Raw genomic sequence first — 15,801 nt, 5'->3', positions numbered from 1 at the left:
GTATTTAATATATATGTACATAGTATAAATGTAAGTCCTATTCTTCTGAAATATATATAAAATGGATCATATATTATTAAGAAAGAATAACTCTCATCAAATTTTATAAAAGTTTATATCATACCACGTGCTCTTATTGAAGTTTAAATAAATAAAAAATCCTTTTGTTATTTTATTTTATTATTTTATTTTAATAAATATACTCATCTAAATATAAAAAAATGCTAATAGAAATTACAGGTGAATTATTCATCAACAGTAATGAGGAAAACACATGTCAAACACAGGTGCACCCCAGAGCAAGTAATCCGTCAAAGAGTATTTTTACTAATACAAGGGGCAATTGTAGAAAAGAATAAAGGCTGAAGGTTACTAATCTTGTCATCCCCATTGAAAATATACAAAAAGAATAATGTTATATTCAATAAGTAATAAGTCTTGATAATAAGAACATAAAAATAAAATAATGGTAGAGGAAGTGAAACCCAAAATAAGGAGGAGGAAGAGGAAAAGATGAGTGGAAGGAGGTAGGAGGTAGGAGGGAACCAGAATAAACTGGAAGAGGTAGAGAAGGTGAAAAGGAAGTGGTGGGATTCAGGAGACAGACTGTATGCAGGGTACAGGTTAGGCAAAAAGAGAGAATACAGAAGTGTTACATGGGTACTTTAAAGGATTTATTCGTTTCTATTCATAAATTAGGAAGTAGGTATTATGATTCTTATCTTAATATTATGATACATATATTATTTGGTTATTTAATTACACAGTAATATATATATATATTAAATGTAGGAAGGCTTCCAGTTCCTGCCACAACAGATCAATGACTATCTCCCATGGTAAACAGATATGAAGTGCAGCAAAATATATGAAGAAATATGTTTTAGCCGTTAGGCAATAGGCCTCACAGTACTGGATCAGTGAGAGAAGGAAAACTTCACACTCTGCATATGTTATCTATTCATCTTGTGTTGATAGATGCACCAGGGGGATAGAGTCCAGAGAACAGTGACCCCACTGAGCAGAAGGAAAAAAAAAGAGAGAGAGAGAGAGAAAAAACTACAGAGAAAGAGCCCAGAAGTCTGCACAGGGCTCTCTTGTTTTTTGGTCAACTATTAGGCTCTATATGTGCACAGAGAGACTTTTGTATATTTATTTACAAATACATATGTGTGAATAAAAACAACTTTAAAAAAGAAACACAAAAATATTTGTTAAAAAATTTGTACAATATTGAACAAAAATATAATGATACAATTAAAGTATACACAAATATTGAGTTATTGGAGGGAAGCATTCAGTATTTGCAGATATAATTCTTCACATTAATCCATAAACCTAACTCAATATTCATTAAAACTTTAGAGATACTTTTAAAAATTTGACAAAAGGACTCTACATTTCATTCATAAGGGTAAATGCATCCAAAAGTCAAGAACATTTTTGGATCAAAATAATGTTGGTGGCATTTGTACTATCACAGTATCAGAATTTATTATAGTTGCCATAATTAAAATGTTGTGGTATTGTACTCATAAATTGGTGAAATGCAGACTAGAAATGGAATCATGCGTGTATGAAAATTTAATATTTTAATAGAGGGGATTTCAATACTGTGATGGAAGAACAGACTATTAAATGGCATTTAAATAATTCATTATGCATTGAAGAGAAGACACCTGTCTTATAATAAAACTCATGCTCTACAAATGTAGTGAACTGTTTATAATCCAGAGAAAATAATATGTAACGTGAAAAATTAAAATTATAGTGGAAAATACAAAACATTAAAGTATACAATACTTGACCCTACAATTTCAATACAAAACATTAAAGTATACAATACTTGACCCTACAATTTCAATCCTACAAATTTATCTTAAAGGAATATATATATATATATATATATATATATGTATACATGTATATATATGTATATATATGAATATATATGTATATGTACATATGATTTTTTATATATGACACCAAAATCACAAGCAACAAAAGCAAAAATCAAAAAGTGGGAATATATCAAACTAAAAAGCTCTACACAGCAAAAGAAACAATCAACAAAATAAAAAGTCAATCTACAAATGTGAAAAAAAAATTTGCAAACCATATATCGTTAAGTGGCTAATATCCAAAATGTATAAAGAACTCATACAACTCAGTAACAAAAGAAACAACATAATTAAAAAATGGGCAGAGGATACATAAAAATAAATTCAAAATGGATGAAAGACCTAAATGTGAGACAGGAAACCATCAAAATCCTACAGGAGAAAACAGGCTGCAACCTCTTTGACCTTGGCCACTGCAACTTCTTACTTGACATGTCTCTAAAGGCAAGGGAAATAAAAGCAAAAATGAATGATTGGGACCTCATCAAGATAAAAACCTTTTGCACAACAAAGGAAACAATCAGCAAAACTAAAAAGCAACCTGTGGAATGGGAGAAGATATTTGCAAATGATGGATCAGATAAAGAGTTAGTATCCAAAATCTATAAAGAACTTACCAAACTCAACACCCAAAAAAGAATCCAGTGAAGAAATGGGTAGAACACCTGAATAGACACTTTTCCAAAGAAGACATCCAGATGGCAAACATACACATGAAAAGATGCTCAACATCACTCATCATCAGGGAAGTACAAACCAAAACCATAATGAGATACCACCTCACACCAGTCAGGGTAGCTAAAATTCACAACTCAGGAAACAACAGATGTTGGTGAGGATGTGGAGAAAGGGGAACTCCACTTGCACTGTTGGTGGGAATGCAAACTGTTGCAGCCACTCTGGAAAACAGGGCGGACTTTCCACAAAAAATTAAAAATTGAACTACCCTATGATGCAGCAGTTTCACTATGAGGAATTTATCCAGAGGATACAAAGATGCTGATTCAAAGGGACATATGCACCCTAATATTTATAGCAGGGCTATCAACAATAGCCAAATTATGGAAAGAGCCCAAAAGTCCGACTGATGAATGGTTTAAAAACATGTGGTGTGTATATATATATATACACATACATATACAATGGAATACTACTCAGTGATGAAAAAGAATGAAATCTTGCCATTTGAAACAATGTGGATGGAACTGGAAGTTATTTTGCTAACTGAAATAAGTCAGTCAGAGAAAGATAGATATCACATGATTACACTCATATGTGGAATTTGAGAAACTTGAATGGAAGTTCATAGAGAAAGGGAAGGAAAAATAAGACAAAAACAGAGGGAGGCAAACCATAAGAGACTCTTAAATACAGACTGAGGGTTGATGGGCATTAAGGAAGGCACTTGTTGGGATGAGCACCGGGTGTTATATGTAAGTGATGATACACTGGATTCTACTCCTGAAGCCAAGACTGTATGTTAACTAACCTGAGAATAAAAATTAAAAAAAAAAAAATTGAGCAGAGGAATTGAATAGATTTTTTTTTCTAGAGAAGACATTCATATGGCCCACTATCACTGCAATTATTTAATATTTTACTGTCCAATTTAGCCAATGCAGTTGAGCAAGACTAAGTAACTAGACTTATAAGAAAAAAATAAAGAAGACCTCAAACTTCTTTAGTTGCAAATTAGATGTCTGGATGTCCAGGAAATCAAACAGTGTGGTAGAGTGAATTAATGATCCCTGTATACTCCCATGTCCTAATCACTGGAATATCTCAGTGACCTTCCTGGCAAAGGGACTTTGCAGATGTGATTAAGAACCTTGAGGTGGGAAGATAATCCTGGGTAATCTAGGTAGGTCTAATATAATCACAAGGCTCCTTATTAGAGGGACATAGGAAGTATCAGAGTCAGATAGAAGGTGATATGACAGTGGGAGCAGAAGTACCAAGAGGAAGGGATTTGAAGATGCTCCACTTCTGGCTTGAATATAGAGGAATGAGGTTGTGAGCCAAAGAATGCAGGCAGCCTCTGTAAGCCAAAATAGGCAAGGAAACAGATGCTCCTTGAGAGCCTCCAGGAGGAACTGGTCCTGTCAACACCCAGATAGGGCTTCTCTAGTCCAGTAAAACCGATTTCAGACTCTTGGCCTTCAGAACTGTAAAGAAAGTGGATTTGTGTTATAGTAAGATACTAAGTTTATGGTAGTTTATTACAGCATCAATAGGAAACTAGTATAAAGGGAATCTATCAAGAAAATACAGGGGCGCCTGGGTGGCGCAGTCAGTTAAGCGTCCGACTTCAGCCAGGTCATGATCTCGCAGTCCGTGAGTTCGAGCCCCACGTCAGGCTCTGGGCTGATGGCTCGGAGCCTGGAGCCTGTTTCCGATTCTGTGTCTCCCTCTGTCTCTGCCCCTCCCCCGTTCATGCTCTGTCTCTCTCTGTCCCAAAAATAAATAAAAAATGTTCAAAAAAAAAGAAAATACAACAATATAATTTTTTAAGTAACAGGATACGGAACTAATCTCTGAAATAGGTAGTTATCACATACGCAAATTATATTCAGATAGAAGTCATTTTCAAGAATAAAAGCGCTATTTTCCATAATAACACAAAAGAGAAAATACGTAGTAAATACTGTAAAAGCTGTGCAAAACTTCTATCATAAAATCTTTAAAACACTCATGGAGAGTCCCAAAGTAGACCTGAATGAATCAAAGAGGAGAGGCATCCCTTTATGAGTCAAGGTTGCGTGTATTGGTTCTTTGAAACACATTCTGATGATCTTATTAATTTTCTGTGCTTTCTGTAGTATCCTCTTAGCTAGTATGGAAATCCATATATCTCTATTAGTGGCAACATAGAATGCCAACCTGGGACTGTCTTTCTGCTCCAATATCTCTTTGCTGCCAGATTCTCCATGTTTTAGCAGTTCAGGACACCTGAATGTCCACATCCATTGACTCAGGAAATTTAATACCAGAAATTATCATAATACCATGATTTGGAGTGGATGTAGGGGTATGAGTGTTATTGTGTTAGTTCTGCTGAAATGATACACCTCAACAAATTATGTAGAGTAGGGGTTTGTTCCCAATGCTAATAAATCACTACACTTAGAATACATTACTTAATGCCTTTTGTTTTCAGGTGTGAACTCTAGTTATTAAGCTCAGGAAAGAGAAATACCACTTTTGCCTTAAACCATTATGAAAGACAGACAGACACACACACACGCGCGCACACACACACACACACACACACCCCTTAATAACAACTTATCTAAATTTTACATCTGGAAACTGAAGCTTGGATAAGATTACATAAGTTTTCTAAGGTAAAATATTTATTGAATGACAGGATTAGAATTTACCTCAGGTCCAACAGGGGCATAAGCTCATGTTGCAACCCCAAACCACAATACTTCCATTTACTATGTTCTTCCCAAACAACATCTATATGAAATGTTATTTTTTTCATATACCCTGCTATTATACCTGGGTTTCAAATTCATATTTTCTCCCACTTCCATTGTGGTTCTATTCTTTTTCCATCTACTAGTTTACTTTTGTTATACTCTTACAACCACCTGCTCAAAAAGAGAGCTCAAAAGATCATGTATCAGAAATAGAGATGGAAAAAGATGGAGAGACAAAGAGCCCTCTTAAAAGTTTCAAGATTGGGAAACTTTAATTTTCATGATTTCAAGAGATAAAATGGATGAAAATACCAGACATAACAAAAGAAATATAGAGGTAAATGCAGTATAAGGGAAAAGGTAGTATGAGATTACAGAGCCAAGAGAAGAAAGTTTAGGCAGGGTGAAGGTAGGTGATCGATGCTGTCAAAAGGAGCATTAATGTCAAACAGATGAAGACAAAAATATCTTCATAAGGACAATGTGAGGTATTTTTAGCCAGTAATATTATTTACACTATCTCTATTGATTGTAGAATACCTTCCAAGTCCACTTTCCAACTACCTTCCATATATTTAATGCACTTTTGTCAGTAAGATTTCCTGCAAAATCATTTAAAGGCTTCTCTAGGCTGACCTTATCTTCAATTGTGTTTGTGATGGAGACACTAAAAGGAATGTGAAACTGGTTACAGTCTCATTACGGAGTTAAATTATCACCAATGACTGAGTTTTATGATGCCTAATATTCCAAAATATTCATATCGTCCTTATGCTCATAATATTTTGTTGGCTATAGATACATCAAATCACAAAGAGCTAATCTGCTAATCTTTATAACTTGGTGAAGAAACGAATATATTTTGGAAGTTTTACTTCTTAAGATTATGTTGTATCCTCATGGGATTCTAACAGTATTTTGAAGAAGAAATGGAGAGAGACTGACCAATCCACACTCTTTGGGGTATCTGAAGGTCGTTATTTTATGGAAAGTGAAAGTAGTACATTTTAGGTATTAACTCATGAGTGATATATGCTGACATTAAGGCTGTTGAGGTCTAAGTGATAAGACATGAGTATATGAGCTGCTGAGTTGGTTGAGAGGACAAGATATAAATTCAGGTTCACTAAAACTTGTTAGAGCAGCAAAAGTGCTGGCTTTAGTGAAAAGCTCAATGGGATTTCTTTTAGATAAACTGATAAGCTGCCCTTTTTGTTGGTAGTAAGGCATATTCTTATTTGAACCAGGTGCCACACTTTCTGCTGAGCATGTTCTAAGGTTTTGCCTAAGTTGCTGACCAAAAGAGAACAAATTGCAGAGAGATTTGAATTAGTAAAAAAAAAAAAAAAAAAAAAAAAAAAAAAAAAAAAAAGTAGTTTTGTTGTTGTTGTTTTGTTTAGTAAAAATAAAATGTTAAGATATGGAATGATTTTACTTTAGGAAAAAATGCATTTCTTTTTTTAAACACCTTTATAGAGATATATTTCAGATATAAAATTCACTCATTTAAATTGTATAGTTCAGTCATTTTTGGTATACTCACAAAATTGAGCCACTATCCCCACTAAGTTCAGAATGTTTTAATGACATTGAAAAAAAAAAACTGTGTCTGTTAGCAATCATACCCTATTACTCACATTTCTTCCATTCATAGACAGTCACTAATCTACTTTCCTAGCTATAGATTTACTTATTCTCGACATTTCTTGTAAATGGAATCATGTAATATGTGGTCTTTAGTGACTTGCTTTTTCACTTAGCATGTTTTTAAAGATTCTTCATGTTGTAGTGTATGTCAGCACTTCAATCCTTCCTTCCTTCATAAATTATTGTTTATAGAGAACTGATTGACATATAACATAGTAGTTTCAGATGTATAACATGACAGTTCAGTGTTTGTGTATATTGTAAAATGTTCACAACACTAAGTCTAGTTACCATCCATCATTCCTTTTATTGCTGAATAATATTCCATTGTATGGTATATCAACCACATTTTGTTTATCCATCAGTTGATGGACATTTGGACTGCATCTACTTTTTGTACTATTATGAATAATGCTTCTATGAACAGTTGTAAAGTTGTATACAAGTTTTTGTTGAACATATGTTTTTATTTCTCTTGGATATATGACTAAGAGTGGAATGGCTGCGTTATGTGGTTACTCTATGTTTAACAATCTGAGTAACTGCCAGACTTTTTCAGTGTGGCTACATGAAAAGAAGGCACTTCTGATAGTTTAAAAATAATTCTGCAGTCTGCAAGATAAGTCAGCAGAGTGTAGTGGAAATTAAATGGAATGGGAAAAATCTGGATCTGGTCCCAGCTCTGCCACTAATTAGTTGTTTGACCTTAAGCAATTCATTTATATTCTGTAAACCCAGGTTTCTTCATTTGTAAAATAAGTGTGTTTCTTCAAACAAGCACAACTCTTGAATATAATTATAGCTACTTTATTTTTTGTTTTTTATTGTTTCTTTAAATTTGCTCCGAGGCCTAATTTTTTCCTTGGCCCCGAATGAAAAACTTGACCAGGACCTGTGACATCTCTGACTATTATCAGATATTATAAAGACTTATGGTCACTTTTGGTCACAAAACATGATATCTATTCAGTAGTCAAATTGTCCATCTTTGTATAATAGCCCCAAATCTGAATCTGATGTGAATTAGAGGCTTCTTCCAGTTTCAGTTTAAACAGGGAATGCTGTTGTTACTGACTCCTTGTGGGTTGCAGGGTGAAGGGGAGTATTAGGAAACAGGAGCGGGAAAGTCCTTTTTTGCTATGATCTATAGTTAATGATCTGGTTTGGGTCCTTTCTGAACTTGGCAGATGTTTATTTTTTTTTTTTAAATTTTTTTTTTTCAACGTTTATTTATTTTTGGGACAGAGAGAGACAGAGCATGAACGGGGGAGGGGCAGAGAGAGAGGGAGACACAGAATCGGAAACAGGCTCCAGGCTCTGAGCCATCAGCCCAGAGCCTGACGCGGGGCTCGAACTCACGGACCGCGAGATCGTGACCTGGCTGAAGTCGGACGCTTAACCGACTGCGCCACCCAGGCGCCCCTTGGCAGATGTTTAAAACTAACATTTTGTTCTGGTGATTTGCTGGCAGTCTTTGGCATTCTGTGGCTTGTAGATGCTTCACCCTGATCTCTGGCTGAGAGAATCTTCATCTTCACGTGACATTCACCCTGTGCCTGTATCTCTATGTCCCCATTTTTTTAAATAAGAACACCAGTTGTATTGGATTAGGACATTCGCTAATGACCTCATTTTAACTTGATTGCCTCTGTGAAGAGTCCCTGTCCCAATAAGAGTACATTCTGAGGTACTAGGGCTTAGGACTCCAACATGCATTTTTTAGCAGGATACATTTAAACCCATAATAATTCCCCAATAGATGTCCCCTCCTTGTGATAGGATTATTCTTCTGTGCTGTTTGCCATGTGACTTCATAGTACTTCCCAACAGGCCCTTCATCCTGATGACTTTGGGCTTGGCCATAATGCTGACTTTGACTATTGGCAGGGGCAGATGTGACCATGTCAAGAGTTCCAAATAGGGGCTATACAGAGCAAGTGTGTTTCATCTCATCCCCTGGAGATCTGTTGGCCATGAGAACAGCACACCCTTCATATTACTTCTCTTCCAATTTAGATTTCTGAACCATAAGACACATGGATAGAAGAACTTCTGAGCTCATATTGTCCATCCAAGCTGCAGCTGTCATGTGACCAGAATGAGAAATATGTTTTGTTCTTATAAGCTATTAAGATTTTAGGGCTATTAGTTGCCACAGAAAAAATGTGATTTGTATAGACCTTTTATTTCTTTTTGGAAATACCTCATCCCTGGGATATCTCACCTGTACTTCACTGATTCAAGTGATGCATCTCTGGGTTGTTGTTGATTCCTTCCTCAGCCCCTGTTCACTGATCATACCACTAGTCTCTATCCTAAGTCTATGCTAGGCAGTCATCTTTAATTGATAGTATTTAAGATCAACCTACACTGCCATCATTCTCTTTCTGGCCCATCTGTGTTATGGAAAATGCGAACACATCCTTTGCCAGAACAAACTCTGGAAATGAAAGACATCCAAAACATTCAGTTCTTTTATGACTCACTCACTAGCCAGCCCACTTCTAGCCCTCTGGGTGTTTTAGACAAGTAAGAGTCAGGCATCAGCCCTGTAGGTGTTTCTAGTCTTTAGGGAATGCCTAGTAAGTGCTCCAAGTTTTTTTTGTGTGTTGTCTAATGAGTCTGTGCAGATATGCATTTATGCAATGCAAATTTCCTTCAAGATAGTTTACTGTGAGCATCATAGATGGCTGGAAGCTCTAGCTATTCCCTCTTTCAGTCAGTAATGATGCTTGTATCAAGGCCCTACTTCCCACTCAGTGACTAAACACAGTGGGGGTACTAGTGCCACTCAAGGGAATTCCTATAATTAGGTTTGCTGGGTAAAAGATGGGACACCAATTAAATTTGAATATCAGATCAATTATTAGTAATTTTTTACTATAGGTATTCATGCAATATTTGGGGAATAAATATACTAAAAAATATTTTTTGTTGGTCTGAAATGTAAGTTTAGCTGTAGGGCGCCTGGGTGGCTCAATCAGTTAAGTGTCTGACTCTTGATTGTGGCTCAGGTCACGGTCCCATGGTTCATGAGTTCGAGCCCAGTGTCTGGCTCTGTGCTGACAGTGTGGAGCCTGCTTTAGATTCTCTCTCTCCCTCTCTGTGCCCTTCCCCACATCACAATAAAAAACAACAACAACAACAACAACAACAACAAAACTTAGCTGTGTGTTCTGTATATTTATTTTCTAAATATACTTAGTAATGACAGTAGTTGCTTGAGCACACCTCACCATGGTGGCTGAAAATTACTTAAAATGCATGAACTCTTCCTATTCATTGTTTCTTTAACTCTCTCCTTTCATAAGTGTCAGACCTGAATCACAGTTTGAATGTTGCCCTGCCCATTCCTGCCTGTCTCCTTTTATCCTTGACAGACATCTCCCATAAAAGCTCTGGCATGTCTAATTTCATCTTGCACCTCTCAGACGACCTGAACTGACACAGCATTTGATGAAACTTGTATCTTCATCTCTGCTGAAAATTCTGTCCTGTGGATATTTAACTAGATGATTGCTAACATTCTTCCAGCTACATCTTATGTTTCTAAGCTTCTTCTTGGGTAGAGAGATCACAGTGTAAAAAAAAAAAAAAACATTTCAACTGTACTGTATGAAAATGAAAGTGAGACTTTAAGTTGTTTAAGGCTGATTTCTTATTCCTCTAGTCTTCCTCTGAAATTCTATAGAAATTAGCTATAGTAGAATGCTGTAAATGGTAGACAAATGAAGTGAAGAATCGGGTCACCTTTCTTCCACATCACAAAAGCTAAAACCTACAGACCATGTTCTAGCTGATGCTCTCCTGACTGTGAATGCTCAGGTGATAGAACTAAGGTACTGAGTTTCTGTTATGTTGAACAGCTGCAGTCTCTGGGCTTGAACTTCAGCCTGCTGATCAAGCTAGAGGAGGAACTGGCTCCTCTTCAAACATATGACTCAAAAATTCCTTCTGTGCAAGGGGCAGGTTCCTCTCTTGGAATCTGCATGCAGTCCTACTGAATACTAGTGCACTGGACATATTGGAAGTGGACGATGGGGGACAGACACACTTACTATTTTTTAAATTTCCATTGATTTTCTCCAGTAAAATATTTTCAGCAGGCTGAAAATGTGTTCTGTCTGGCCATTGTCTTTGTGTTATTGAAACTGGCAGTATGACCTGAGTATTTGTCTTAGCATCTGCAATAGGCTGCTAGAAACAAATCAAGGGACCAGAGTCAAAGTCTACCTCAGGAGTGGGAAAGGTTTACCTTAGTTGATATGGTATTCTTTTTTTTTTTTTTTAATTTTTTTTTCAACGTTTATTTATTTTTGGGACAGAGAGAGACAGAGCATGAACGGGGGAGGGGCAGAGAGAGAGGGAGACACAGAATCGGAAACAGGCTCCAGGCTCTGAGCCATCAGCCCAGAGCCTGATGCGGGGCTCGAACTCATGGACTGCGAGATCGTGACCTGGCTGAAGTCGGACGCTTAACCGACTGCGCCACCCAGGCGCCCCGACACTTTGCTTCTTTAAGAGTAGATGGAAAGCTTTTGTGGAGCTTACATTTATGAATGAAAATTCTTTTTTTGTCATTTTTTTTTCATTCTGCATTATCAGTTTGTCACATGCTGCTTAGAAATAATATTCAGTGCTATTACTCTCAGTAAACAAGTGAGAAAATGAAGTGGAATTTAAATCATGATTTCCATCGAGTGGAAAACATGGGCCTAGTTTTAGAAGTATAAGTTTAGAGAGAGTAATCGTGACATATGATTTTAGTTTGAGCTTCACTAATCTGTGGACTTGTGTGTGGTAGAGTTGCTTTAGTAAGCTTTGTCAAAGGACTGCTTGTCATGTGTATACCAAATAGAACCTAGCACATCTTAGGTTGTCATTGTGTACTGTTGATCTACCGGTGGGAAAGGAAAGAAGAGAAAGGAAAATGGAACACATTTTACAGACCCGAGAGTAGAGGTACAAGGTAATCATCTTGGAATAAGAAAGGGAAAAGCACCTCTACAGTTTGAAGAAAAATCTGAAGCTTAATGTACTTCAAGGTGTATTTCATTGCTATAATTGGTTATTGATGAGTGTGTAATCTCTTCTTATGATGTTATGCTTGTCAGTAAAAGGAAGATGGCCTCTTAACAATATGAACCTCATGGAAGATGCATCTTTTCTCCTTCGAGTATACATTCTTGCTCAGCCATTTACTAGTGTGTAGGGAATTGACTACATTTCTTTGTGTCAGAAGTTGCCTCATCTATAATATGGGGATAATAGTTTTTATCTTAAAGCATTGCCCATATTGAATTCAATAATAAAACTACTGGCACATAGTAATGGATTGATAAGTTATACCTATTTTTAAGTTTCCATTTGCTTTTTATTGTTTTCATTTACCCAAATTTTTGGCTTGGTTAAACAATTCAAAACCCACATGGCTGCTTCAAAATATTTTGATATAACAATGATGAATGTTTAACGTTTACTACTGCTTTTCTTATTTTTATCATGTTTTCAAATATTAAAAAAATTAGTCATTTTTAGCACTTTAAATATTATATCTTAACCAGTAATTTTAACTCCTCTTTGTGTAGGAAAGAGAACTAACATTTTTTGAATAACTATTAGGAACTGATGCCAAAGTGACATGACTTTATTTCATAGCTTTCCAATTAAAAACATACCATATCTGTAGAAAATTTTGGCAAATACAAATGTGAAGGAAAAATATGAGTTTCCCATAACTCCACCAGTCAATGCAACCATTTTTAGACTGTATATATACTTTTTAATTTTTAAAATTAACATCATCATGGGGTGCCTGGGTGGCTCAGTCAGTTAAGCTTCCAACTTCAGCTAGGGTCATGATCTGATGGTTCAGTCCCTGAGTTCGAGCCCCACAATGAGCTCTGTGCTGACAGCACAGAGCCTGCCTCTGATCCTTTGTCTCCCTCTCTCTGCCTTGCTCATGCAATCTCTCTCTCAAAAATAAACATTTTTAAAAAATAAATATAATCTAATTAGAAGACTAATTCATGTTCTATCTTGTTTACTGGTCTTTTTAAGGCTGTTTAAATTTACTTTGTAACTGCGGATTCGTTTTTGGCTGGGTCTATCACTGTAACTATCTCATGTCTTAGATGTGCTCTTATAAACAGAATGTAGCTGGGTTTGTTTTGTTACATAATGTTCTAATTGAAGAATTGCATCTGTTTGTACTGTTTGTAATTACTGGCATATTTGGGCCTAGTTTTGCTAAGGAGTGTTGTACTGTCCTTTTGACTTTCCATCTCTTCCTTTCTCCTACCTTCTCCCTTTTCTTACTCTTTTCTCTCTGTTCTGTTCTTTTGGATTGGGTTGGGTTTCTCTTTCATGTAATTTTTTTAACTACTAGTGTGAAAGTACACTTAGTTTTTGGTATTTTATTTCATTTTGTTTTATTTTTTAATGTTTATTTATTTATTTTTTTGAAGCAGTGGGGAAGGGCAGAGAGAGAGGGAGAGAATGAAATCCCAAGCAGGCTCTCTGCTGATAGCACAGAGCCAGACACAGGTCTCAAACTCACAAACTGTGAGATCGTGACCTGAGCTGAAATCAAGAATTGGACACTTAACCAGTGGAGCTACCCAGGCACCCCAGTTTCTGGTATTTTAAATGTTACTCAAGTGATTTAAATGTGTATATCTTAGATAACACTATACAAATATAATCAGTAATTTTACTCCTTCATGAATAATTTTATTTACTAACTTTATTATATATGATATCATTTCTCAGAATGTTTTTTTATTCATCCTCCAAATTAAATATTATTTTTACTCTATGATACAGCTGGCATTTTAAACATTCATATTTACCATTTCCTTTCTTGGTTATTCGTTCTTTCGTGACAGACCTTCTACTTGGAGTCACTTTTCTTCTCTAAAAAATACATATATATTTTTATAAATAATTCCTTTAGGGTGGATCTAAGGTACTAAGTTCCTTCAGATATTTTTTTTGGCAGTGTCCTTATTTAGGTTTTATGTTTGAAAGACAGTTTTTCTCAGTGTAGAATTCGAGGTTGATAGTATATTTTGTTGGTTCATTGAAAATATTACTTGTTTTATGTACATATATATGTATATATGTATTTATAAGTTTTTATATAATGATTTTTTAGAAATCATCCTGAATAAATGGAAGCTTTTTATTTGTAACTTTCCTAGTTTATTTTATTATTTTTAAATATAATAACTATATTACATTTATTTTCTATTCTATATCTGGTAATTCCAAGATCTGTAGTCCATAGTTTTGATTGCATAGACCACCCATTTACTGCTCTCCTCCTTATGGAATCTTGCACATGACAGTTCCATTCAACTACTTAATGTGAGATTGTGAATTCATGCTTCTTGGACTTTAATTTTGGGGAATTCTTTGAGATTTGAGCTTAGAGTGAGTTCATTCAGCAAGAATATGGGTTTGCTTTTATTAGGCTCCTAGGGGCCAACGCCAACCCAAGACCAATTTCCAGAATATTTTCCTCAAGGTTTTACTGGTCACATAAGTAGGGTAAATTCTAGCCACCACCTTTTGTATTGGGGTTTCTTCTTAAAATTTCTCAGGGACACCATTATTTTATTATTCACTCTCCTTAGAGCCCAGGCTGCGAAAAGAATATTTTTGTATTCTTCCTTCTCAGAAGATGATAGGTAGATAGATAGGTAGATAGATAGATAGATAGATAGATAGATAGTTTTATCTTTATTTTTTATATCTTTATTTATCATCCTTTGGGTTTTGATCATTATTTCGGAAAACTTTCAGATTACTTTGGTTTTATACAGAAGTCTCTCATCAAATCTCCCAATATATATGGTACTAAGGTTTTAACTCTTTTACCACCAACCCCATTTATGGCTTCATAAGACCAAGGATCTAGGACTGCTACAAATCTACTAAATTTTCTATTACTGAAATCTATTGAAAAGGATGGATTGTTCCCATTTATCTTCATTTTCTTGTCCACATTTGTTCCTTGCCCTTCTTTACCCTTTGATTTTCTTTAGACAGAAGACATCTAGGAACTACATCATCCAAGTTTTTTGTACATTGTTTCCTTCTTGGGTTCAGACAATGGATAGATTGGCAGTGGTTCAGAAGATTGGACAGCAGGATTCTTTCTTTTTGCTTATTTATTGCAGATCTGGGAATAATTTTTCATTCTACATTTAAAACACCTGATGGGTGGTCCTTCTTCCATGGCTCTAAACTGCTTGTAGTATTCTCTAACACCATCACCTTTTTTGCCTCTTCAGGCCCCAGGATGGAAATTGTGTGCCACTGTTGTCACTCTCTAGATTCTTCATTACCCTTTTTGTGCCCTAAGCAAGAATCACACCCCTAGATCAACAATCCACTTCATAGCCAATTTTGATTCCCTAAATCTTACCCAACTTTGGTAACTAGTATCTCCACTACATCCCCTACCTTCAAGTAGTTCATCTGTTTCCTGCTGGGATCCCTACTACTACAGTATTAATATTCCAATTGTGTTGCTGAGGGAAATGTGGTAGTTTGCATTATTTGGTAAGCTGGGATCTGTTTCCCAGAGATCCCTTCCCAGAATATATTTTCTAAGTATATTTATTTTTTGAGAGGTAGGGTTAGAGAGAGAGAGAGATTGAATCCCAAGCAGGCTCTGCCTGTCAGTGCAGAGCCCCACGCTGGGTGTAATCTCGAACTGTGAGATAGCAACATGAGCCAAAATCAAGAGTTGGATGCTTAACCAACTGAGCCACCCAGGTGCCCCTTCCCAGAATATTTTTAGGTTAGAGTTGGCCAAATAA

This window comes from Lynx canadensis, chromosome F1 (assembly GCF_007474595.2).
Source record: "Lynx canadensis isolate LIC74 chromosome F1, mLynCan4.pri.v2, whole genome shotgun sequence".
Classification (NCBI taxonomy): Eukaryota; Metazoa; Chordata; class Mammalia; order Carnivora; family Felidae; genus Lynx; species Lynx canadensis.
Note: the sequence above shows the minus strand (reverse complement) of the source record.